Source organism: Schistocerca cancellata, chromosome 3 (assembly GCF_023864275.1).
Source record: "Schistocerca cancellata isolate TAMUIC-IGC-003103 chromosome 3, iqSchCanc2.1, whole genome shotgun sequence".
In the NCBI taxonomy this organism is placed as follows: Eukaryota; Metazoa; Arthropoda; class Insecta; order Orthoptera; family Acrididae; genus Schistocerca; species Schistocerca cancellata.
In genome coordinates, this window is record NC_064628.1 from 677,256,226 (window position 1) to 677,282,456 (window position 26,231).

Below are 26,231 nucleotides of genomic sequence, written 5' to 3' on the forward strand. Positions count from 1 at the left end.
GTTAAAGGTTAGGAACCCCACCCATGATGGAAATACAGGCTGGAGAAAAATTGTGTCACGAAATTTTAACCCTGGATAACTGATGCCAGTAGGAACCAAAATTACTAATGTTGTGTAGGTCAACAACGCACAATTCTTAAACTACGGAAAATTGGCGCCATGCACTCCAATTGACCGTGGGATTGCTCTGTTGCCAGATGCTCTGGACAACGCATGACCGTGAATGCTTTGCCTGCTGAAGATTGTGATGTATCCAAGGAGGCCTACACACTTGGTAGTAGTGCACCAGCCTTCCACTCTAGGGGCCTGGTGGCGAATCCGCTGGGGTCCCTGCACATCCATTGTAGTTTCATGATAAGACGTACCAGGAACAAACCCATCAACAGCTGTTAGTTCATGTTCAGAAAGTCTTTCACAAATTGTGTCGGCCCTAAAAATGGCCATTTTTGTAGCTAGGACATTGTTTCCTTTAAGCAGGTGCTTGAACTGGTAATCCTCTTACGCAACATAAGCTTGGTAAAGGCGAACAGTGTTTTGCTGAACTCTTTCAAAGATTCTTGGCATTGCCTTGATGTGATTGGTGGCCTGTTGAATGCGATCCTTAATTCCCCTTCGTTTCTCTGTGGTTCGCATCCGGGTGGGTGAACTAGAACCTTGAAGAATCCCCACAGGAAAAAGTCCAGTGGCGTGAGGTCTGGTGATCGTGGTGGCCATGTCCTGCAAGCACCTCTGCCAATCACCCAGCCATCGAAGAGTTTATTTAAATATCCACGCACAGCATGACTGTTATGTGCGGGCGCCTCATCATGCTGCAACCACATGTGTAGCTGTATGTCCAGGGGAACATTTTCCAGCAGGCTGGGTAGAGTTTCTTGCAAAAAGTGAATTTAATTTGCCCAGTAAGTCGAGGAGGTAGACAGACCGGCCCAATCAGATGATCACCCACAATGCCTGCCCAAACGTTGAGCGAAAATCATTCCTTGTGTCCATGGACGTACATGATGTGAGGATGTCCCATTACCCAGTAATGACCGTTTCGACTGTTGTAAAGACTATCCTAATGGAAGGAGCACCTGTCGGTAAACAACACAATGGTGGGGAAGTCAGGATCTCATACAACATGTCGCAGAAACAGCCGGCAAAACCCTAGCCTGTGTTCATAGTCCGCCACAGGATTTAGGTCTTGTAAAGGGTAGAAATTAAATGGATGTTGGCCGTCATCCCTCAAAACCTCCCAAACTAAATGATAAGTGACCTCCATGTCATGTCCAACCACTCGAGAACTTGTCATAGGTGCTTCCTCGAAGCACTCGAGAACTGTCTCTTCAAATGCATCCTGTCATGTTCAAAGTCTTCCAGCATCACCATGATATTTCCCTAATGAGCCTGTTTAGCCAAATCACTGGCAAATTGCTGTAAATGTTAGCGGGTGTGGGTGGTCTCTCGCTGGGTACCGTTCCTCATACAACTGTCGAGCTTCATGTTCATTACTGTCAGCTAGTCCATAAACAAAAACCATATCTCATTGTTCATCAAACAAATACTGTGCCACCATGCTTACTGTATGACTAAATCGCAGGTGACGCGTGTGCTCCGAAGCGAAACTTACGTGCAAATGCTTCTGACCTGACAATATTATGAGAAGGAAAGTTGCTACTTACCAAGAGAGAGAGAGTGTGTGTGTGTGTGTGTGTGTGTGTGTGTGTGTGTGTGTGTGTGTGTGTGTGCACATATGTGCGTGTATTGTTGACAAAGGCCATTGGCCGAAAGCTTTAAATGTGAAAATCTTTCTGTTGAGCCTATCTGTGACTCAGCATCTCTGCTATATGGCGAGTAGCAACCTTCCTTCTCATAATATTATTACATTCCATCCTGGATTTTCCATTGTTTACTTAACGTGAGAGTGGAGACAAACAGCAAGACCTATTCGAAATGTGTGCATATCACATTGGGGCAGTGACGGGGCGAGGGACATTTGTACGTGTGAACCGACAACCATAGCGCTGCCTGTCAATCGACGAATGGCACCAGGGCAATCCCACGGCCAATCGGAGTGTGTGGCACCAAGTTTCCATAGTTTAAAAATGGTGCGTTGTCGACCTACACAACATTAGTAATTTTGGTTTCTACTGGCATCAGCTATCCAGGGTTAAAATTTCATGACACAATTTTTCTCCATCCTGTATATTGGATCTAACAGCAAAAACAGACCTGATGTCTTTGGGGATGTCCACATCAAAACTGGTATCAACGACCAGGAGACAGTTGTGGCAACAATGATTAGCAAATTACAAAGGACAACTAAAACAAGCAGAAAGGTATGTATGTTCAGTAAACTAGATAAAAAAAATCAGTAGGATCACATCTCAATGAGGAGCTTGAAACGTTCAGCACAGGGCAGGAGAATAGTTGACCATGCACTGGAGGGATATGTATGCAGTAGAACAGTTTATAAAGGAAAGGTCCGTCCGTGGCATACAATCATTGTAAAGAAACTTTTAAAGAAACATAGATCACTGTGTAATAGATGTAAAACATAGCTTAGGGCTATAGAAGGAGACATGCTGAATAAAATGTGTTTGCTGTCAAGAGAGCAATGCATGATGCCTTCAATGAATACCGTATCATCATATTGTCAAGTGACCTTTCACATAACCCGACGAAATTCTGGTTCTGTGTAAAGTCTGTTAGTGGCACCACCAAAGTTAGTGTCTAGTCCCCAGCAAATGAGACAGGAACCGAGCTTGAGTGTAGCAGAGCAAAAACTAAAATGCTTAACTCTGTTTTCAAATGTTCCTTTACAGAGGAAAACCCTGGAGAATTGCCCCAATTTAATCCTTGTGCCACTGAATATATGAATGAAATAAGTATTAGTGTCAGTGGTGTTTATAAACAGCTGACATTGTTAAAACTGAACACAGCTCCAGAACATGGTAGAATCGCTGTCAGATTCTATACTGAATTTGCTGCAGAGTTCACACCTTGTCCACCTATAATCTATCACATCTGTAGCTGTTGTTGTCTTCAGTCCAGAGACTGGTTTGATGGAGATCTTCATGCTACTCTGTCCTGTGCAAGCCTCTTCATCTCTGAGTAACTACTGCAACCTACATCCTTCTGAATTAATTTACGTATTCATTCCTTGGTCTCCCTCTATGATTTTTACCTTCCACACTTCCCTCCAATACTAAATTGGTGATCCCTTGATGCCTCAGAACGTGTTCTACCAACCGATCCCTTCTTCTAGTCAAGTTGTGCCACAAATTCCTCTTCTCCCCAATTCTATTCAGTACTTCCTCATTAGTTACAAGATCTATCCATCTAATCTTAAGCATTCTTCTGTCGCACCACATTTCGAAAGCTTCTATTCTCTTCTTGTTACCGTCAATGTTTCACTTCCATACGTGGCTATACTCCATACAAACACTTTCAGAAAGAACTTCCTGACACTTAAATCTATACTCAATGTTAAAAAAATTTCTCTTCTACAGAAACACTTTCCTTGCCATAGTCACACTACATTTTATATCCTTTCTACTTTGACCATCCTCAGTTTTTTGCTTCCCAAATAGCAAAACTCATTTACTACTTTAAATGTCTCATTTGCTAATCTAATTCCGCCAACATCACCTGATTTAATCTGAATAAATTCCATTATCCTTGTTTTACTTTTGTTGATGTTCATCTTATATCCGCTTTTCAAGACACTGTCCATTCCGTTCAACTGCTCTTCCAGTTCCTTTGCTACCTCTGAGAGAATTACAATGCCATCAGCAAACCTCAAAGTTTTTATTTCTTCTGCATGGATTTTAATTCCTACTCCATACTTGTCTTTTGTTTCCCTTACTGCTTGTTCAATATACAGATTGAATAACACCGGGGATAGGCTAAAACCATGTCTCACTCCCTTCTCAACCACTGCTTCCCTCTTGTGCTGCTTGGCTATTATACTTGCCACCTGATTTCTGCACAAATTGTAAATAGCCTTTTGCTCCCCGTATTTTACACCTGACACCTTCAGAATTTGGAAGAGAGGATTCCAGTCAACATTGTCAAAAGCTTTCTCTAAGTCTACATATGCTAGAAACACAAGTTTGACTTTCCTTAACCAATCTTCTAAGATAAGCCGGAGGGTCAGTATAGCCTCGCATGTTCCAACATTTCCCAGAAAATCAAACTTATTTTCCCTGAGATCGGCTTCTACCTGTTTTTCCAGTCATTTGTAAAGAATTTGTGTTAGTACTTTGCAACTATGTCTTATTAAACTGATAGTTCGGCAATTTTCACACCTGTCAGCAACTGCTTTCTTTAGGATTGGAATTATTATATTCTTCTTGAAGTCTGAGGGTATTTTGCCTGTCTTGTACATCTTGCTCACCAGATGGTAGAGTTTTGTCATGGTTAGCTCACCCACAGTTATCAGCAGCTTTAATGGAATGATGTCTACTCCTGGGGCCTTGTTTCAACTTAGGTCTTTCAGCAGTTTGTCAAATTCTTCATGCAATATTATATTTCTCATTTCATCTTCATCTATGTCCTCTTCCATTTCCATAATATTGCCCTTGTATAGACCCTCTAAATACTCCTTCCACCTTACTACTCTCTCTTCTTTGCTTGGGACTGGTTTTCCATCTGAGTTCTTGATATTTCCTCCAAAGGTCTCTTCAGTTTTCTTGTAGACAGTATTTCCTACCCTGACATTCCTTGCTCTGATCTGTAGAAAGGCAGTTTTGTTTCTCCTGATAACGACGTCCTCCTCAGTAGTCCCCGAACGGACATCTGAATGGGGGCCTCTTTTACATCTGGAATATTTTACCCAAGAGGATGCCACCATCATTTAACCATACAGTACAGCTGCATGCTCTCATGAAAAATTACGGCTGTAGCTTCCCCTTGCTTTCAGCCATTCACAGTACCAGCACAGCAAGGCTGTTTTGGTTGATGTTACAAGGCCAGATCAGTCAATCATCCAGACTGTTGGCCCTGCAACTACTGAAAAGGCTGCTGCCCCTCTTTAGGAACCACACGTTTGTCTGGGCTCTCAACAGATATCAACTGTTGTGGTTGCACCTACGGTACGGCTATCTGTATCGCTGAGACATGCATGCCTCCTCACCAATGGCAAGGCCCATGGTTCATGGGGAGGATACTTTTGCTTACAAATCACTATCATAGCTACCTTGAACAAAAACCTGTGCCCAGTTCCTGGACAAAGGCACAGGTCACACCGTCTACAAGAAAGCTAGTTGAAACTATCCACACAACTACCATCCAATATCCTTGACATCAATTTGTTGTAGAGTCTTAGAACATATTTTGAGCTCAAATATAAAGAGGTATCTTGAACAAAATCACCTTCTCAATGCCAACCAGTACGCATTTCGAAACCTTGATCAAAATGCCTGTGTGTAACACTCTGTAGGAATACGAAATGTAATAATCGCATATATTCACTTGAGGCAAGGCAGAGTCTTTGGTTTGTTGGTAGAATACTGGGGAAGTGCAATCAGTCTACAAGGGAGATTGCTTACAAATCACTTGTGCGACCATTTCTAGAATACTGATCAAGTGTGTCGGATCCATACCACTTAAGACTAACAGGGGGATATTGAACGGATACAGAGAAGGCAACACAAATTGTCAAAGATTTTTTTAATCCATGGGAGTGTGTCACAGAGGAGCTGAACTGGAAGATTCTCGAAGATAGACATAATCTACACGGAGAACGTCTGTTAAAGTTTCAACAACCGGCTTGAAACGATCACTCTAGGAATACACTACAATCACCTACGTATCTCTCACATAGGAATCGTGAGGGTACTCAGAGAAATTACTGCACGCACAAAGGCATTAAAAACGGTCATTCTTCCTGCACTCCATACGTGAATGGAACAGGATGAAACCCTAGTAACTGGTAAAATGGGACGTACCCTCTGCCATTCACCAGTCGGTGGTTTGAACTGGATAGATGTAGACCAATGATACATCGATCTAAAAGGTTAAAAAATGTAGCACAAACAAATAGGTTTAAAGTTAAAGAGTTTATGCAGACAGCAACGCTACTAAAGAATACAGAAATAGTTGACGAAGTGACACATACCTTTACTTCATGTCATTCCCTCTTTCACGGTTCCAAACTCGCGCTAAACGGTGTGCATTTTAGTTCACTGAAAGTCGCCTATCTGTCAGTCAAAGAAATTCAGAGCAGTATTGCACAAAATAAAGGTGTTTGAAGACAGGAAATTATTTTTATTGATAATAGGATTTTTTTACACCGTTGGTCATATTGCAAAAGCTTTTAGCAGTAATGGATATTTAGAAGCAGACATAAACTTTTACGGGTTTACGGGAGCGTACAGCGTAGCTGTTATGCGCACTGAAACTGTCATTTGTCTTGCGGTGGGCGCTGTGTGTTTACATATACTGAGCACTTTGAATTGGCACAGGTTGGAACTAACAGCAATTTTCTCCCATTTGAAGTTTCGGAATATTGTCATAGTCCTTTATATTGTAGAAAGAAAACATTATCTTTGCTGTAAAATGTAATGAAGTAAATTTTCATTCAAAGCTAATGCAAAATATATGAACTCATTAGTTACTTAGGTCGTTAGAAAACGACACTGCTAAAATTCATGACCTTCCATCTTACGATATAAGGATACACAAAACCGCTGTAGTAACTGAAATTTTTGTCGTAGCACGCAATATTCCATGGTTTTAATGAAGTTCGGGGCATAATTAACAACTGCTTATAGACTCAAAACGTAGATCAATGTCACCAATAGATGTACATTATACGATCTCACGCGAAATTTTAACCCCAAAGTTGGCAGATTAATATCTTAGAAGTGAAGGATATTTATTGAAACGTAAATTGGCGGTTATGAATTAAGTTGTATTGCGTGGCAACTTATTTCGAGTTACTGATGTGACTTACAAATAGGGCCTAAATTTTTATATTGCCATTCAAAACATAATCTACTGTTTACAACGTGGTATAAATAAAACATCACGTACAAAGTAAAAAAGCGACATTTATTGCCACATTGATCAGGTGATGCCCTTTATTTTCTAGATTGCATCGATATCATTAAAGAAAATAATTACTGCATGTATAAATAGAGGTTGCTTTTCATGTGACTTTACGAAGAACACTGATACTTGCCTTGTAGTTGACATAACTTTTCAATCCTTGACCTAGATATTCAGAGAATTTTTTGATGTAGTTGCTGATTAGGTATGTTTTTTTTTTAAATTTTCTTTTGGATTGGAGATTCCTAATTTCTTACATAGGCTAGGTGAGAGCATGTTGATTGCCTTTACAGCAAAGTATTTAACTGCAGTCTGAACGCTAGATAAGTAGGCAAAGCCTACTTGAAAATTATTTTTGTGTCTTGTGTTATGACTGTGCAAACCACAATTCAGATGAAATTGATTTTATCATAAGCAACTTAAAACATCAGCCCTAAGAAGAAAACGAAGCAGAAAATGAGTATAAGAATTCCAATATTCTTAAAGAAGCCTCAGCAACATGTATGTGTATCTTTGTTCCACAATATTCTTACTGCTTGCTTCAGCTGAATAAGTGTTTTATTTATGGGTGTGACACCAAAAGAAAATTCTGTATGACAGCAAGAAGTGAAAACATGCAAAATAAGCTCACATACTCATCTTCAGATCAGTGCAATGGGAGATACTTCTAAGCGCAAAATACATCCAGCTGTAAGCTGCTTTGGTAGTTTATCTTTGTGCTGACTCCTTTTGAACTTGTCATTCATGCAGAATTTTACACCATGTGTCTCATTTATTGTATGATCATTAATGTCTTGTGCTATCAGTCAATCTCATCATGTACTGAGATTTACTATCATTTTCTCATTTTTGCAATTCATCATAGAAGTCGTCTATACTCTCAATCGTTTGAGCACCCTTTGGCGCAAAGCTTTCAGTGATTCACGTGGAATACCTTTTGTTTTTTTAAGTGCAAGTCTTGATATTCTCACCCAGATTCCTTTAGTATCTGTAATGAATAACCTCCCACTTGGTTCTGTAAAAAATGAACTCCCACATATAAAAGAGCTTCAGATATATGATTATTTTACAAATTAATAAATGTGTTAAATACTTGATGTTAATCTGGTTTTTTGTACAACCTGGTGTTTCTGACATCATATCTCCTGAACTGTGTGTCGTACAATGATATAATTTTACAGGTAGTTTGTATGGTGTCTGCAAAATATGCTGTGGAAAGAGTTAGTAGGCCTAGTAAAGAAGGAATAAATTAAAATGTCATGACTTATATAGAAATTTTACTGCATGAACAGTGAAAATGTGATTAACTTTTTCCTTTTAATTATTTTGTGGGGATGTAATTAAAATAAAGTAATATGGCATGATTGGCTGGGAGATACTGAAGGGCAGTTTCAGCCACCTGAGTTTTCTGGGATTTACATGCTGCTACAACTCCTCCTGCCCCTCTGCTAAGAAGACAAAGGGAAAATTATCAACATCACACAGCATATACCCAAATGGTCACTCCTCCAAATACTGGCCACTGCTGGTGTTGCTTAACTTCAGTGACGGGAACCATTGTATCCACTGTGTCACAACTATTGGTGGGAGGTTTTTATTGAGAATGACAGAATTGGAGTAAAGTTTATTGGATGTCGCTAAGTGATCTCGTTCTCAAATATTGGTTGTATATAGTCTTTTGCATACCACGAGTTACACTGCCTCAAGACACATACACATTTTCTAACTTTAATACCTGACTTACTGCATTAAACATCTAACTTGACTGTAACTGTTAATCTAATCTACATCCATACTATGCAAACCGCTGTGAAGTGCATGGCAGATGGTACTTCCCTCTATACCAATTGTTAAGGCTTTTTCCTGTTCCATTCACATAGGGAAAGAATGACTGTTTAAATGCATCCATGCATGCTGTAATTAAGCCACTATAGTTTTAACAACCCCTATGGAAGCCATCTGTAGGGAGTTGTAGTAAATTCCCAAATTAATCATTTAAAACTGTTTCTTGAAACTTAGTATATAGGCTTTCACTGTATAATTTGCATCTATTGTTAAGTGTCTGACAGTTCAGTTTCTTTGGCATCTCTGTGACACTCCCCCATGGGTCAAGTAAACCTTCTCTGTATACATTCAGTAACCTCTGTTAGTCTAATTTGGTACAGGTCCCACACACTTGAGCAATATTCTAGGATGGGTCACACAAGTGATTTGTAAGCAATTTTCTTTGTAGACTGATTGCCTGTCCCTAATATCCTATGGGTAAATTGAAGTGTGTCACCTGTTTTATCTGCGACTGTACCTATATGAGTATTCCATTTCATGTGTCTACGAAGTGTTACATCCGTGTATCTGTATGAGTTGACATTTTCTCATTCTAGGAAGCACAGAATTTTACAGCTCTGAATATTTAAAGCAAGTTGCCAATCTTTGCACCACTTTGATATTTTTATCGAGATTTGCCAGAATATTTGTGCAGATTTTCTCAGATAGTTTATAGATATCTGCAGCTATGAAAGCCAAGTTGCTGTTGAAATTGTCTGCAAGGTCATTAATATACAACACGAACAACAAAATAACAATGATACCAACACACTTCCCTGAGGCACACCTAGAATTACTTCTACATTCTTTGTCAGCTCTACATCTGAGATAACATGGTGTTTCCTCCTTACCAAGAAATCCTCAGTCAGGTGCCAACTCTCAGCAAATATACATCTACAAACCAGCAGGTTAAGTGTTTAACTTTTGCTGTGTTTTTGTCATACTATATTTATTAAATTTTGTGCATGTTTTTCTGTTTAAGACTTTAATCTCTTGTTTTTGTTAGTTGTTCACTCTGTAGTGCAATAGTTGCTTACTGAACAGCCAGCTACATAGCTCATTAATGCATTAGCATCCATTGGTGACACATCAGGAGGGTAGCAAGTTGCATATTTAGGATTCTGTTTGCTTTACTCCTGCAGTAAGTCTTGGTAAGATGGTTAGGATATGGGCATACTGTGTGCAGTTGCAGGAGGAACTGGCTGCAGTTCACAAACAGCTGAATGTGCATTTGTCTATGGTCAGTCACCTACAAGGACTAGCGGTGTTGGAGAATCTGGGATGTCACATGGGACAGCTCAGGTGTCACTTGTTTTGCCTATGGACTCTACTTCCAAGACAACTCTTAGTGCATGCGGCACAGTGGATCTGCCTCCACAAGGGTGAGTGGCGGGTGGTAATGCATTCGCATTGCTAGAGGCAGAGAACCAATGTGGAAACTGGCTGCTTGGCCTCGCTCATTCCTCCTGTGAGTGGACAGGGAGTCGCTCCTTCAACAGGGTCCAAGCAGGCACACGGCGGGAGCTCCAATGTTAGGCACATTATGGAGGCCCTTCGGCAGATAACGTTCAGGGCTGGAAAGAAAGCCAATGTGCACTCAGTATGTCTGCCAGGGACCTCATCCGAGATGTGGAGGCTGCCTTGCCTGTGGCTTTCAAGTGTGCAGAGTACAGTCATCTGCAAGTTGTGGGTCATGTTGGCACCAGTGACGCGTGTCACATATGCCCTGAGGCTATCCTTAGTTTGTACAGGTGGCTGGCGAAGGAGGTGAAGACTGCTGGCCTTGCGCATAGGGTACAAGAAGAGCTAGCGATTTGCAGCATTGTTCCCAGAGCTGATCGGGGTCCTTTGGTTTGGAGCCCAGTGGCGGGTCTCAATCAAAGCCTTTGTTGACTTCATGATGGTCTTGGTTGCAGATTTCTAACCCTGCATTATTATGTTGGGATTTGTAGGACTCCTCTTGATAGGTCAGGGGTACACTACACAAAGGAAGCAGCTGCTCGGGTAGCAGGATTCTGGTGGAGTGCACATGAGGTTTTTTTTGTACTAGATTGTAGTTTGAGGTGCTCTGATGAACACTTGCCACCCGATACACAGCAAGGGAAGTCAGATGACATTCAGAATAAAGACACTTCGACTGTCAAAATTTTATCAGTAAACTGTCGAAGTATTTGTAATAAAGTTTGAGAATTTATTTCCCTCCAGGAAAGTTATCACACTAAAATTATTCGTGGGATTGAGAGCTGGTTGAAACCTGAGATATACAGGGTGTTACAAAAAGGTATGGCCAAACTTTCAGGAAACATTCCTCACACACAAAGAAAGAAAATATGTTATGTAGACATGTGTCCGGAAACGCTTACTTTCCATGTTAGAGCTCATTTTATTACTTCTCTTCAAATCACATTAATCATGGAATGGAAACACACAGCAACAGAACGTACCAGTGTGACTTCAAACACTTTGTTACAGGAAATGTTCAAAATGTCCTCTGTTAGCGAGGATACATGCATCCACCCTCCGTCGCATGGAATCCCTGATGCTCTGATGCAGCCCTGGAGAATGGCGTATTGTATCACAGCCGTCCACAATACGAGCACGAAGAGTCTCTACATTTGGACCGGGGTTGCGTAGACAAGAGCTTTCAAATGCCCCCATAAATGAAAGTCAAAGCACCGAAGTCAACATTACCTTCCTTCGATTGGGCCAACTGGTGGTGAATTGAGGAAGTACAGTACATACTGATGAAACTAAAATGAGCTCTAACATGGAAATTAAGCATTACCGGACACATGTCCACATAACATCTTTTCTTTATTTGTGTGTGAGGAACGTTTCCTGAAAGTTTGGCCGTACCTTTTTGTAACACATTGCATAGTGAGTCATGGAATGTATATCAGAAAGACAGATTAAAGGCGTTAAGAGGGGGGAGTGATCATTGCAGTCAACAAAAATATTATCTCTATTGAGCTCGATGTTGAGTGTGACAATGAAGATGCTGAGTCACGTATAACTGGTCTAGGTGAAACCAAGTTGATTGTTGGATGTTTTTACTGGCCATCCAATTCTACTGTGACAGTTATAAAGTCATTCAAAGAAAGTCTATTGTCAGCAGCACGTAAATACGCAGATCATGCAATACTAGTTGGAGGCAACTGTAACCTGCCAGGTATAGACCGGGATGTCTATGGATTCATTGTGGGGGGACAGACAGACAGACAGTCACGTGAAATACTTTTGAATACTTTTCCTGAAAACTGTCATCAGCGTCTAGCTAGGCAGCCCATATGTATTGGAAATATCTTTGACCTTGTAACTGCAGATAGACTTGATCTTATTGACAATTGCAGTGTAGAAATGGGGCTTAGCAATCATGATGACATTATAACAACTGTGATTACGAATGTTGATAAATCAGTTAATAAAGCTAGGAAAGTGTTTCTGTTACGTAGAGCAATAAGTAGTTGTTAGCATCTCTGTTAGACACTGAACTGGCATTGCTTAGTTCCAGTAAGGTGGATGCAGAGGAATTACGGGCAAAGTTTAAACTGTTTGTAAATCGTGGTCTGGAGTGTTATGTGCCTAGTAAGTGGATGAAGGATGGGAAAGATCCACCATGGTTCAATAATGAAATTTGGAAGATGCTGAGGAAGCAGAGGCTGTTACACTGTTGGTTCAAAAGAGAATATGCAAATGATGACAGGGTGGGTAGCTGTTGGTAGCTGATGATACTGTGGTGTATGGTAGGGTGTCGAAGTTGAGCAACTGTAAGAAGTAACAAAACGACTTAGACAAAATTTCTAGTTGTTGTGATTAGTGGCAACTAGCTCTAAATGTGGAAAAATGTGGGTTAATCCAGACGAGTAGGAAGAACAAACCTGTAATGTCCAGATATAGCATTACTAGTGTCCTACTTGACACAGCCAAGTCATTAAGTATCTGGATGTAACATTGCAAAGCAATGTGAAATGGAATGAGCATGTGTAAACTGTGGTAGGGAAGGTGCATGGTCAGCTTTTATTGGGAGAATTTTGAAAAATAGTGGTTCACCTGTAAAGTAGACTGCATGTACAACACCGGTGCAGCTTATTTTTGAGTAGTGCTCATGTTTTTAGCATCTGTACTAGGTCAGATTGAAGGAAGACACTGAAGCAATTCAGAGGTCTGCTAGCTTTCTTACCAGTAGGTTCAAACAACATGTAAGTGTTAGAGAGGTGCTTTGTGAACTCAAATGGGACTTCCTAGAGGGAAGGCTATGTTGTTTTCACAAAACACTATTGAGAAAATTTAGAGAACTGGCATTTGAAGCTGACTGCCAGACGATTCTACTGCCATCAACATACACTGTGCATAGTGACCACAAAGGTAAGATACGAGAAATTACGGCTCATGTTGAGGTACATAGTTGTTTTTCCCTCGCTCTGTTTGCAAGAGGAACAGGAAAGGAAATGACTAGTAGGATGCAGGCTAGCCTCCGCCACACTCTGTACAGTGACTTGCGGAGTACCTGTGTGGATGTGGAATCAAATGTAGAGACAATCAAAAATTTTGCTTGTTACCCCATATGATCATACTCTTCTGATACTGAGTGAAATGCTTTTTGGAAATTGAGAAATACTGTGCATCTACCATACGGCTTTGGTCCATAGCTTATAGGATGTCATGTGAGAAAAGTGTGAACTGGATTTCACATGATCAGTTGTTTTCGAACCCTTGATGTTTAGCGTGGAGGAGGTCAGTTTGTTCAAGATACCGTGTTACATTTGAGCTCAAAATATGTTCTAAGATTCAGCAACAAATAGATGCCGAGGATATTGGACGGTAGTTCTGTAGATCACTTTTTATAGAGGAGTCTAACCTGTGCTTTCTTTCATCTATTGTGTCTAGATTTTAATTTGAGGGATCTGTGGTAGATGTTGTTTAAAAGAAGTGCTAACTTAGCCATAAATTTGGCATGGAATCTGATAGGTATTTATTGTGCCCTGGAGCTTTGTTCAGTTTTAGCAATTTCAGCTATTTTTCAATGGCATTGATACTAACATTCATATCATTCATCTTTTCAGTGGTGTTAAAATGAAATTAAGATAATACTCCTGGATTTTCCTTTGTAAAGGAACATTTAAAAATGGAATTCAGCATTTCTACTTTTGCTTTGTTATCCACACTTTCAGTTCCTATCTCATCCATGAGTGTCTTGACACTAACTTTGGTATCATTATCAGTACATATATAATGTTACATATGACCAGATTTTTTTTTTTTTGGTTTTGTGAGAGGTCCTTCAATATTAATCTGCTATGGTAGTCTTTAAAGGCTTCATGCAATGCCCTCTTGACAGCCAAATGTACATCATTGAGCATCTCCCATCTATGCCTAGTTTTATACCTACCACGCTCCCCCTGCGGGTCCGGGGATTAGAAGAGGCCCGAGGTATTCCTGCCTGTCGTAAGAGGCTACTAAAAGGAGTCTCACCCTTTTCGGCCCTATGAGTTCAGGTCCCATTCTATGGTTTGACCTGCCACTTTCAAAATTCTACAGAAGTGCGGGCCATATGGGGAAGGACGCCTCCTGTTCTCTTTTGCCCCCATGACAATATTAGATTTCTCTGCGCCCAATATCCAGCACAGTAGACAGTCCGTTGTGGTGGGGCTGTCATGTACCCATTTGGTGGTAGCCCCCTGACAACACAGGGATTGCACTGCTGATGCCTGAGCTGTAAACTCCCCCTGTATGCCAAGGAGTAGATCCCTGTCTTCCTGGGGCATCAGGACTTCCGGCAATGGCCATCATGCCAGTTGACCTTTGCTGTGGCTGGGTGGCATCCATGGGGAGAGCCCCTGATCAGAATGGGTGGCATCAGGTCAGATGACCTGTAATGAAGCTGACTAAGTCATCTCTTACTGGTGACCGTACAGCACCAGCAGTCTCTAAGAAGGGCAAGATCGAATACAATGCCAACAGGTGACCCTAAATCGTTTCCCTTCCTCACTACACCCCCCCCCCCCCCCTCTTCTCAGCCTTTTGCACTCTCAGACGGCGGATGGAAGGGAAAGTCCTCTCATTCACTACACGCCACAGTGAACCCTATAATGCTCTATTTACAGAATGGGAGCTTGCTCCGACACAGCTCCTGAGCCGATCAGTTCCACAGGCAGATGATTAAACATCTCCTTGTTATCTTCAACTGGATCTGGTGAGATGGCATCTTTCCATGCACTAGCGGGAGAGCACCATCATTCCAGTGCTCAAACCCAGTAAAAGCCCACTTGATGTGGATAGCTATCTACATCTACATTTATACTCCGCAAGCCACCCAACAGTGTGTGGCGGAGGGCACTTTACATGCCACTGTCATTACCTCCCTTTTCTGTTCGTCGCACACGGTTCGCGGGAAGAACGACTGTCTGAAAGCCTCCGTGCGCGCTCGAATCTCTCTTATTTTACATTTGTGATCTCCTCGGGAGGTATAAGTAGGGGGAAGCAATATATTCAATACCTCATCCTGAAACGCACCCTCTCGAAACCTGGACAGCAAGCTACACCGCGATGCAGAGCGCCTCTCTTGCAGAGTCTGCCACTTGAGTTTGCTAAACATCTCCGTAACGCTATCACGATTACCAAATAACCCAGTGATGAAACTCGCCGCTCTTCTTTGGATCTTATCTATCTCTTCCATCAACCCAATCTGGTACGGATCCCACACTGATGAGCAATACTCAAGTATAGGCCGAACGAGTGTTTTGTAAGCCAACTCCTTTGTTGATGGACTACATTTTCTAAGGACTCTCCCAATGAATTTCAACCTGGTACCCGCCTTACCAACAATTAATTTTATATGATCATTCCACTTCAAATCGTTCCGCATGCATACTCCCAGATATTTTACAGAAGTAACTGCTACCAGTGTTTGTTCCGCTATCATATAATCATACAATAAAGGATCCTTCTTTCTATGTATTCACAATACATTACATTTGTCTATGTTAAGGGTCAGTTGCCATTCCCTGCACCAAGTGCCTATCCGCTGCAGATCTTCCTGCATTTCACTACAATTTTCTAATGCTGCAACTTCTCTGTATACTACAGCATCATCTGCGAAAAGCCGCATGGAACTTCCGACACCATCTACTCGGTCATTTATATATATTGTGAAAAGTAATGGTCCCATAACACTCCCCTGTGGCACGCCAGAGGTTACTTTAACGTCTGTAGACGTCTCTCCATTGATAACAACATGCTGTGTTCTGTTTGCTAAAAATTCTTCAATCCAGCCACACAGCTGGTCTGATATTCCGTAGGCTCTTACTGTGTTTATCAGGCGACAGTGCGGAACTGTATCGAATGCCTTCCAGAAGTCAAGGAAAATAGCATCTACCTGGGAGCCTGTATCTAATATTTTCTGGGTCTCATGAACAAATAAAGCGAGTTGGGTCTCACACAATCGCTGTTTCCGAGAATCCATGTTGATTCCTACAGAGTAGATTCTGGGTTTCCAAAAACGACATGATACTTGAGCAAAAAACATGTTCCAAAATTCTACAACAGATCGATGTCAGAGATATAGGTCTATAGTTTTGCACATCTGCTCGACGACCCTTCTTGAAGACTGGGACTACCTGTGCTCTTTTCCAATCATTTGGAACCTTCCGCTCCTCTAGAGACTTGCGGTACATGGCTGTTAGAAGGGGGGCAAGTTCTTTTGCGTACTCTGTGTAGAATCGAATTGGTATCCCGTCAAGTCCAGTGGACTTTCCTCTGTTGAGTGATTCCAGCTATCGGCCCATCAGCCTCACTAACGTTCTTTGTAATCTGCTGGAATGTGTGGTGTGTCGGCGGTTGGGTTGGGTCGGTTCCTGGAGTCAGGTGGCCTACTGGCTCCGTGCCATGGCGATTACTGCCTAGGTCGCTCTACCACTGATAACCTTGTGTTCCTCGAGTCTGCCATCCGAACAGCCTTTACCATACGCTAACACCTTGTTGCCATCTCTTATGATTTATGAAAGGTGTATGAGATCACCTGGCGACATCATATTATTGCCACATTATACGAATGGGGTCTATGAGGCCCATTCCCGATTTTTATACAGAATTTCCTGTCACTTCGTACTTTCCGTGTCCAAGTTGGTGCCTCCCGTAGTTCCCCCATATCCAGGAGAATGGTGTCCCGTATGGTTCTGTACTGTGAGTGTATCTCTATTTTTAGTGGCCATTAACGGTCTAGCAGCAGCTGTAGGGCTGTCCGTCTCACCCTCTCTGTATGCAGAAGACTTCTGCATTTTGTACTGCCCCACCAGTACAGGTGTTGCTGAGCGGTGCCTACCAGAACTTTACCTTACTGACAGTCCCCTCACTGTAGTGGAGATGTATCAATTTTTAGGGCAGGTTTTTGATGTCCGATTGACTTGGCTTCCTCACATCCGTCAGCTTAAGCGGAAGTGCTGGCAGCACCTCTATGCCCTCCATTGCCTGAGCAACACCAACATTGGGTGCAGATCGCTCTACACTGCTGCAGCTCTTCAGAGCCCTCTTTCAATCCTGCCTTGACTATGGGAGACTGGTTTATGGTTCGGTGACACCCTTAGTGTTGCATTTATTCGACCCAGTGCACCACTGTGGCATTTGAATAGTGATGGGAGCTTTTAGGACAAGTCCGGTGACCAGCGTACTGGCTGAGGCTGGAGTCCCTCCATTTCAAGTTAGGCATGCACAACTGTTCGCCAGGTATGTTGCACACGTTTGTAGTTCCCCTGTGCATTCGAATTACCGTCTCCTTTTCCCACCCATGGCTATTCATCTCCCGTATCGGCTGCTTAGGGCAGGGCTCACAATTGCAGTTCGCGTCTGATCCCTTCTATCTGAACTGGAGTCCTTGCCTTTACCACATATACTTGAGGTCCATTTGCACACACTTCTACGGTGTACACCTAGGCCGCGGCTTCGCGTGGACCTTTCACATGGCCCAAAGGACTCAGTTCACCCCACGGCTCTCCGCTGTGACTTTCTCTCGATTCTTGGCATGTACCAAGGCCATGGAATGGTTTACAGCAATGGTTTGATGGCTGATGGTCATGTTGGCTTCATGTATGTCCATGGAGGACATACTGAACAGCATTCCTTGCCCGATGGCTGCAGTGTTTTCACTGCAGAGCTGGTGGCTATATCTTGTGGTCTTGAGCACATCCATTCATGCCCTGGGGAGTCGTTTCTCCTGTGTACTGACTCCTAGAGCAGCCTACAAGCTATAGACTAGTGCTACCCTCAGCATCCTTTGGTAGTGATCATCCAGGAGTCCATCTTTGCCTTGGAATGGTCCGGTCGTTCAATGCTGTTTGTGTGGACCCCAGGACACGTCAGAATCCCAGGCATCGAACTTGCTGACAGGCTGGCTAAACAGGCTACACGGAAACCACTTATGGAGATCGGCATTCCAATAACTGACCTGTGTTCATTTTGACACCACCAGAATGTTGTTTTTTACAATGACACTTTGAAATCGGCATCTTAATTATCCACATTGATACACTGAGGAGATTTTATGTAATTCGATGCTTTTGTACTTTCGTGATAATGCATTATGTAGTTGCCTGTTATAATTGTGTGGTTTAATATGACTGTTTGTATTTTAAAATATTGTAGTGTATGTACAGTACTTTCACAACCTTTGGCGTCAGGATGTTAATTTAACCCTGCACTTGGAACTTCTAAGAGTTTTCTAATAATTATACACTCAATCACTACAAATAGAAGGAGAAACCTAGTTTTTTAGAGTCTTTGTTTTCAAAATGTTGCCATGTATGTTTGGCATCGTGTAGCCATCTACCCAATTATTCTGCACTTGGGAAGGAGTGGGGGAGGAGTGGGTGCAGTCGTTCAGATACTGGATTTATGTAACAAAAGAGCAGGGTTCAGATTCTCATCTTGTTGACCCAGTTTACATTTTGCATTTTTTGTTAAATCGCTTTAGTTAGATCATGGCTAAATTTTTTCCATATCTACACTCATGCTCATAAATTAAGGATAATTGCAGAATGTGGTGCCACACAACGTGGCACTACTCAAAACTGGTGCTAATAACATAGGCACTTAGGGAACACACATGGCACAGACCTGTAAGTCTACAATATTGGTGATAAATTGAGAAAACCGTCCCGAAACACATGTGCTACAAAACGCCACTGTTTCCTGTACATGTACCCTGACATCAATATGGGATATGATCACCATGCACATGTACACAGGCTGCACAATGGGTTGGCATACTCTGGATCAGGTAGTAGAGCAGCTGCTCGGGTATAGCCTCCCATTCTTGCACCAGTGCCTGTCGGAGCTCCTGAAGTGTCCCAAGGGTTTGAAGACGTGCAGCTACACATTGACTGAGAGCATCCCAGACATGCTCAGTGGGGTTTAGGTCTGGAGAACAGGCAGGCCACTCCATTTGCCTGATATCTTCTGTTTCTAGGTACTCCTCCACAATGGCAGCTCAGTGGGGCCGTGCATTATCATCCATCAGGAGGAAGGTTGGACCCACTACACCCCCGAAAAGGCGGACATACTGGTGCAAAATGGCATCCCAATGCACCTGACCTGTTACAGTTCCTCTGTCAAAGACATGCAGGGGTGTACGTGCACCAATCATAATCCTACCCCACACCATCAAACCACATCCTCCAAACAGGTCCCTTTCAAGGACATTAAGGGGTTGGTATCTGGTTCCTGGTTCACGCCAGATGAAATCTCGGAGAGAATCACTGTTCAGATTGTACCTGGACACGTCCGTGAACATAACCCATTGTTCCGATGACCATGTACTGTGTTCTTGACACCAGACTTTACAGGCTCTCCTGTGACCAGGGGTCAGTGGAATGCGCCTTGCAGGTCTCCAGGCAAATATACTATGTCTGTTCAGTCGTCTGTAGACTGTGTGTCTGGAGACAACTGTTCCAGTGGCTGCGATAAGATCCTGAGCAAGGCTGCTTACAGTACTTCGTGGCTGTCCGTGTGTACTGATGTTGACTTATCGGTCTTCTTATGGCGTTGTACACTGTACATTAGTGCCTGGACACGTTTTCTGTCTGCTGGAATCATTGCCATGATCTTGAGATCACACTTTGTGGCACACGGAGGGCCCGTGCTATGACCTGCTGTGTTTGACCAGCCTCCAGTCGCCCTAGTATTCTGCCCCTCATAACGTCTTCAATATGTGTTCTTTGAGCCATGTTCAACACAGTCATCATTAGCACATCTGAAAACGTCTGCACACTTACTCGATGCACCGTACTCTGACATGCACCAACACACCTCTGTGTTTGTGGACTGCTGCCAGTGCCACCGTGCTACGACCACAGGTCAAATGCACTGCATGGTCATACCCCGAGGTGATTTAAACCTGCAAACCACCCACCAGAACATTGTTTCACCATGTATCAGCATTATCTTTAATTTATGAGCATGGGAGTAGAACAAATTGAGTCTGTTATCTTTCTCTTATCCTAATCTTGAGGAGACATTTAATCTCCTCCCCTTTCCCCTTCATGCTGCCCTGTGCAACTGTATTTTGATTGCACATGTGAATAATGTATTTTTATAATTGTGCTCACCCAGTGACATTTTCTGTTTCACTGTGATTTATTTTGTTAAAAAGTATTGTAGTCAGGAACACTGTGTTTGACTTAGTCTAACCAAACTAAATTAGATTTCGTATGGGATACAAAAGCCCTACAGTTAATGACAGGATGCACCCTTACCCTGGAATTTAACAAGTACCCTTGCCATCTTTCATCAAGTGAGAGAATGAGCTTTGTTACTGGAAAAACACTTGTTGGAACTTATCCATTTTGATGTCAAAATTTCACTTACTTTTCATCTTAGTGCAGTATATGTGCACTCCGCTTACAGATCATAGTTGAGACTTGTTAGGTTACTTTTGCCTACAAATATGAATAATTCTATTTTAAGAATTTTCATTAAATCAGCGTGAAATCCTAGCAGAATTGTCACTTTTTTTTTTTTTTTAATAGACCACATAAGAAATTGAAAATCCTGGTGTCTGAAGTGTTGCAGAAAACTACTCTAAATAATTATTATCTAAACAATGTGGCCAAAGCAATGCTTTCAACATATGCATATATATAATCTCTACTTTTAACATCTAGTAACTGAGCTTTATTTTTATGAAGCTATTCATCTATTGTGTCTCTTACTAGGATACTGACAATGATGCCCCCCCCCTCCCCCCACTTTCTCTCTCTCTCTCTCTCTCTCTCTCTCTCTCTCTCTCTCTCTCTCTCTATTAGGAGAGATTGGAGAGGAAAGATGTGTGACAGTTGAGGGAGGGTAAGGTGTAAACAAGGAGGAGGCTTGGGGAGGGGGTAGAATAATTAGAAGTATGGTACAGGACAAGACAGGTAAAATGAGGATTCTGAATGTGAGAGTGACAAAATGGAAATAAAGAAGGGGGGAGGGGGGGTATGGAGAAAAACTGAGTACAGTGTTTGGACAGGAGAGGAATGGTACAGAAATTGGTAGGAGAAGGGAAGCCTCAAATCTTCTCACTCCTATCTGCTTGAGCAGTCATTTATAAACTGTCAGTATCACTATGGCTGTGGGTGGACACATTTGAATTGGTGTATTGAATGTATTTTAAGTAGAAATGTAGTGGTACCTCAAAAGCTACTCCATCAGCTACTCCATCAGTGGTGAAACTGAAGTCCCAACTGCCACTCTGAGCAGCTACTCTGTAGCATCAGAAAGCTGAATGCTGACTAGCAGTAGCACCCAAAGTTTGGTCAATGTTTCGCTTGTTCATCTGGAGACTTCCAGTCCCCATTACAGCAGCCACTGGGCACCTTGCTCCTCTCCCAGATACTCTCCTGATGGTATCCCATGCAGCCACACTTTCAGCAGAACAATTTACAGTGATCAGGAACTGTTGTTTGTAATAATGTTGTGACATTGTGCCCCCACTACATGAAAGGCTATGAGGTTCACTGCAGTTGACGTGCACTTGAACCTATGCAGAGCTGTCTGCCCTGTCCTGGCTGCAAAGTGGCATTTGTCATTCCCTCAAGGGACAGGGTGCCTTTTCAGCTTGTCTGGAGACTATGGAAAGGATGCTTCAGAAGCATGGGGGATCCTTTTGGTAATATCATCTGTGCATTCCTGGATACTGTCGTGGCACTCAAACACAGCGAGTTGTCTGTGGAGTATCCAGTCTTCCCTACTGAGCATCCATCTTGGTGGCTTTCCTTTGGGCACCACTGTGTCCAGGGAATCCAGATCAAGAAGTGATCACTTGAGTGCAGGTCATTGAGCACTTCCCTTTGAGCCGTGTGTGCAAGGGCTAGAGAGCAAACCGAGAGAATAACAGTAATAGACCCTATTGCAGTGCTGAAGTGAGTGTACCTCCTCATGCTCAACAAACATGCATACAAGGACATGAGAAGGCTCTCAATTGTTCTGCACCTGGTATTTGCAGGGGGGGGGGGGGGGGCTGAGGGAGCTGATTAAGGAGGTCACAGAGAGCCTGGTCGTGTAGCTCCTCATGTGGGGGCAAGTAGGAGGAACACATAGTCATTTGCACTGGTGCAGCAACTGCTTGTGATGAGTAATACAACTGACCCTTTTCCATGTGGGATCTGGATTTTGCATTATCTGCGATTTGTGACATGCACTGTAAGTTTATATTTGTTGACCCTTTTCCATGTGGGATCTGGATTTTGCAGTATCTGTGATTTGTGACATGTGCTGTCAGTTTATATTTGTTGATGAACTACGGTTTCGAATACTGAAATTTATTCCTGAAATTCAGTTAAATGCTAATAGGTACAGGTATATTGCCTGAAGTGATGCATGAAAATTTGTTCCAGACCAGGATTTGAATCCGGATTTCCCACTTATTGCAAGTGGTTGCCTTACATTCAGGCTATCTAAGCATGCTCCCTGGACTGACCCAAACTTTCATATGCCACACACACATATCTATGTCTTCTCATATATTATTAATTCATGTACCCACACATGCACATCTTGTGAGTCCTGTGCTGGTTTTAGGATCAAGACAATGAAAAGTTGTAGGCTAGAAATAAGGTAAAAACAGATCTGTGATAAAAATGACCATGATAGTTTATGATTTCTTGTTGTCTTGATTCTACAACCTGCACGGGAATTACAAGATGTGTGAGTGTGGGTACATAAATTAATAATCCATGATGAGAAACAGATAGGTGTTTGGCATATGGAAGTTTGGGTTGGTCCAGCAGCTGCTTGTGGTATGCAGGAAATCAGAGTTCAAGTTTTGATCCGGCACGCATTTTTTTATGGTGCTTAGGTAGTACATCTATACCTATTGCAGCTAAGTTGAATTTCAGGAATAAATTTCAGCGTCACTATAAGGTAGTTTAAAATATGTTACAGCATCTTACAGGACACAGCAAAGAAATCCTCCTCATCCTTTTTAACCTCATTTGGGCTTCCTGACACTTTTCCAAGTCATTGTGAGGGGCAATTTTAAATTCTAGTTTTAAATCCTGGGAAGGACTGTAGAAACACAAATCGTTATTGTAGTGTTTCCATCACTAGTCGTCTGGAACTTAGAATCCAGACAGCTCCATAGTCAGTTTAAGTGTGGGTCTAGGAGATACCAATCCACCTTTGATAACCTGTGATAACCTGGCCCTACTGGCAGTGGCTGTACAAAATGCTTTCCTGCACCGGCATCACCTAATGGGTATATTTTAAAATGTCGTAGCCACAATTCATGGGGAGCAGACTGAACTTGTCTGCTCCAGTTTTACAGGACCTTTTTGTGATCTTGGCTTGATTGCCAGCACACGGTATATGTGTGTGCATGACCCCCTTATTTAAAAATGTTGGATGTGGTGTACCATGAAGGACTTAGGCTGGTCACCGAGGCCTTTAGTACCAGCCACATACCAAGCCTACATGCTAAGGCTGGTGAGAGATCACTTCACATGAGGGGATAAATTCTAATGGTGCCACATGTGTATGAATCAATGTGCACACCAAACACACCCACATACCATAAAATTGCTCATCAATGAATGTAAAGGCTTTTACGTAATTGACAACAAGCAATGAGTCCCTTTGGGATTCCCATGAAGGATTATCTTTTAGAGATGGGTGTGACAGGTTTTAAAGTTTTACACCAAGGTTGAAGCAGATCTCCAACTTGACTCCTACAGAGGTTCAACATTATTTTAGACTTGACAGATTATGGGACAGATTACACTCCAGATTTTATGTTTCAGTCTCTGTTTCTTAACATTTTAGATAAGTATTACTGTTTTAGAGTTATATTCACTGATGGTCCTAAACAAGGGGACTCCCTTGGATATTCAGTAGTGTCCCCCAAGTGTTTCTTCAGGATTTGCCTTCTCCGTGAATACACTGTAGTTATAGCAGAGCTCCTTGTGATCCTGAAGGCACCTGAGAATAAGAGGCATCTTCAAGGCAACCAGTTTCTCATCTGCTTCGATTCCCGGTGTCCTGCAATGATTGTAGTACATGTGTCCAGCAGAGAAAATGGTCCAGCTATGCTTCAGTGACAGGGAAAGCAGGTACTAGGGAAATGAACAAGTATATCGAGCCACTGAGCCACCAAGGAGGCCTGCAGGGAACGCAATGTGACATTCCCCTGGAGGCTATCATTTCATTCTTGCCTCAGAGATCCATGCAGTTGTGGGGGGAGGAATGGCCAGTGGTGAGGGACACTAAGCTATGGTTGGTGAGACCAACTAAACAGCCATGGCATTCCTTATGCTGATTACTCAGGTGGGATGACGTGACCCTGACCTGCCTCCGTATTCAGCACTGTCCCCTAACGTGGCTTCCTATTCCACTGGTAGGATTTCCCAGTCTGTGGTAACTGTTGTGTGTAAATCACTGAGTGTGTTTTATATTGTGGTGAGAGGGCAGAAATGAATTTCAGTGGTGATCTGCCTTCTACTTTATCTGATGATGGGACAAGCATTGTAAAGTTTTGTGGTGTCTGTATTCCAGCCACAGCTATCAGCTGTATTATTTTAGTTCTTTTCTCTGAACTATTAACACCTCTTTTATGTTACTACATGGTTCTATGTGCCTCTCATCAATCTGTTCTTGGTGAGTAGTTATACATATATTCTGTCAAATGACTGTGTAGTGTATTGTGCAAATCACAAAACAGAAGAATGTATTATGTTATGATTAGAATATCAGTGGAATTGACTGTCATATAAATATGTGGGTGTAATGCCTTGTAGGGTTGGGAAATGGAATGATCACATAGGCTCTGCTGTTGGTAAAGCAGGTGGTAGACTTCAGTTTATTGGTGGGATACTGGGGAAGTGCAGTCAGTCTACAAAGAAGATTGCTTACAGGTCACTCGTGTGACCCATTCTAGAATACTGCTCAAATGTGTGTGGAACGTGTATCAAATAGGACTAACAGGGGATATTGAATTTATACAGAGTAGGGCAGCATGAATGGTCACAAGTTTGTTTGGTCCTTGTGAGAATGTCACAGGGATGTCAAAGAAACTGAACTGGCAGACTCTTGAAGATAGAAGTGAACTGTCCTGAGAAATCCTGCTTACAGTGTTTCAAGAACTGACTTTATATGATGAGCCTAGGAATATACTATAACCCCCTGTGTAGTATCACTCACATAAATATTGTGAGGAAAAGTTTGGACTAATTACAGGGAGCACAGAGGAATTCAATCAATCATTTCTCCCACGCTCCACACATGAATGGAATGGGAAGAAACCCTAATAACCTGTACAATAGGATGTATCCTCTGCCATGCACTTCTTGATAGTTTGCAGAATATGAGTGTAGGTGTAGATGTAGTGTATGGTGGGCAGGGGGGGGGGGAGGGGCAGGGTACTTTATATCTTTGCTAGTCACTCCCAGTCCTTTCCTGCTAACAAATGGAGTGAGGAAAAAAATGAGTGCCTGCGTGTCTCTGAATGAGTGACCCCTAATCTCTTTTATTTTATCCTTATACAGGATAAATGTAGGTGGAAGCAGATCTCTTCTGCAGTCTGTTGCAAATGCTGGTTCTCTGCACTTCTTCTGTAGCATTTTATGAAAAGATCATCATCTTCCCTCCAAGAATTCCTATCTAAGCACTTTGAAGTATATCAGTAACACTCGTGTACTGTCTAAGAAATCTAGCAGCAGTCTATGAATTGCTTCTAGGTCTTCTGCTAATTCAGTTTGGTTGAAATTCCAAACATTTGAGTTGTACTTGAGAATAGGTTGCTTAATGTTCTCTGAATGATCTACTTTCCGTCAACTCTCCCAATACACCATAGTTAGTCATTTGCCTTCACCACTACTGACCTTATGATTTTGTGGAATTTCATGTCATTTTGC

General features: G+C 42.3%; 2 protein-coding genes across 6 annotated transcripts in view; one reads left to right on the forward strand and one right to left on the reverse strand.

Annotated features, from left to right (window-relative positions):
* Positions 1-6,247, reverse strand: part of LOC126175654 (uncharacterized) — a 145,610-nt gene extending 139,363 nt beyond the window's left edge. The window contains exon 1 of the mRNA XM_049922555.1: positions 6,101-6,247. The gene's annotated coding sequence lies outside the window, so the exon portion shown is untranslated. The remainder of the gene's footprint in view (positions 1-6,100) is intronic.
* A 94-nt stretch (positions 6,248-6,341) lies between these two features.
* The window catches only part of LOC126175652 (DNA ligase 3), a 644,184-nt gene continuing 624,294 nt past the window's right edge, over positions 6,342-26,231 (forward strand). For 4 of the 5 annotated variants that reach the window (XM_049922552.1, XM_049922551.1, XM_049922546.1 and 1 more), the window contains exon 1: positions 6,342-6,446. The gene's annotated coding sequence lies outside the window, so the exon portion shown is untranslated. Of the gene's footprint in view, positions 6,447-6,907; positions 7,055-26,231 lie in introns of those variants that run through there. The other variant, XM_049922547.1, reaches the window with a different exon arrangement.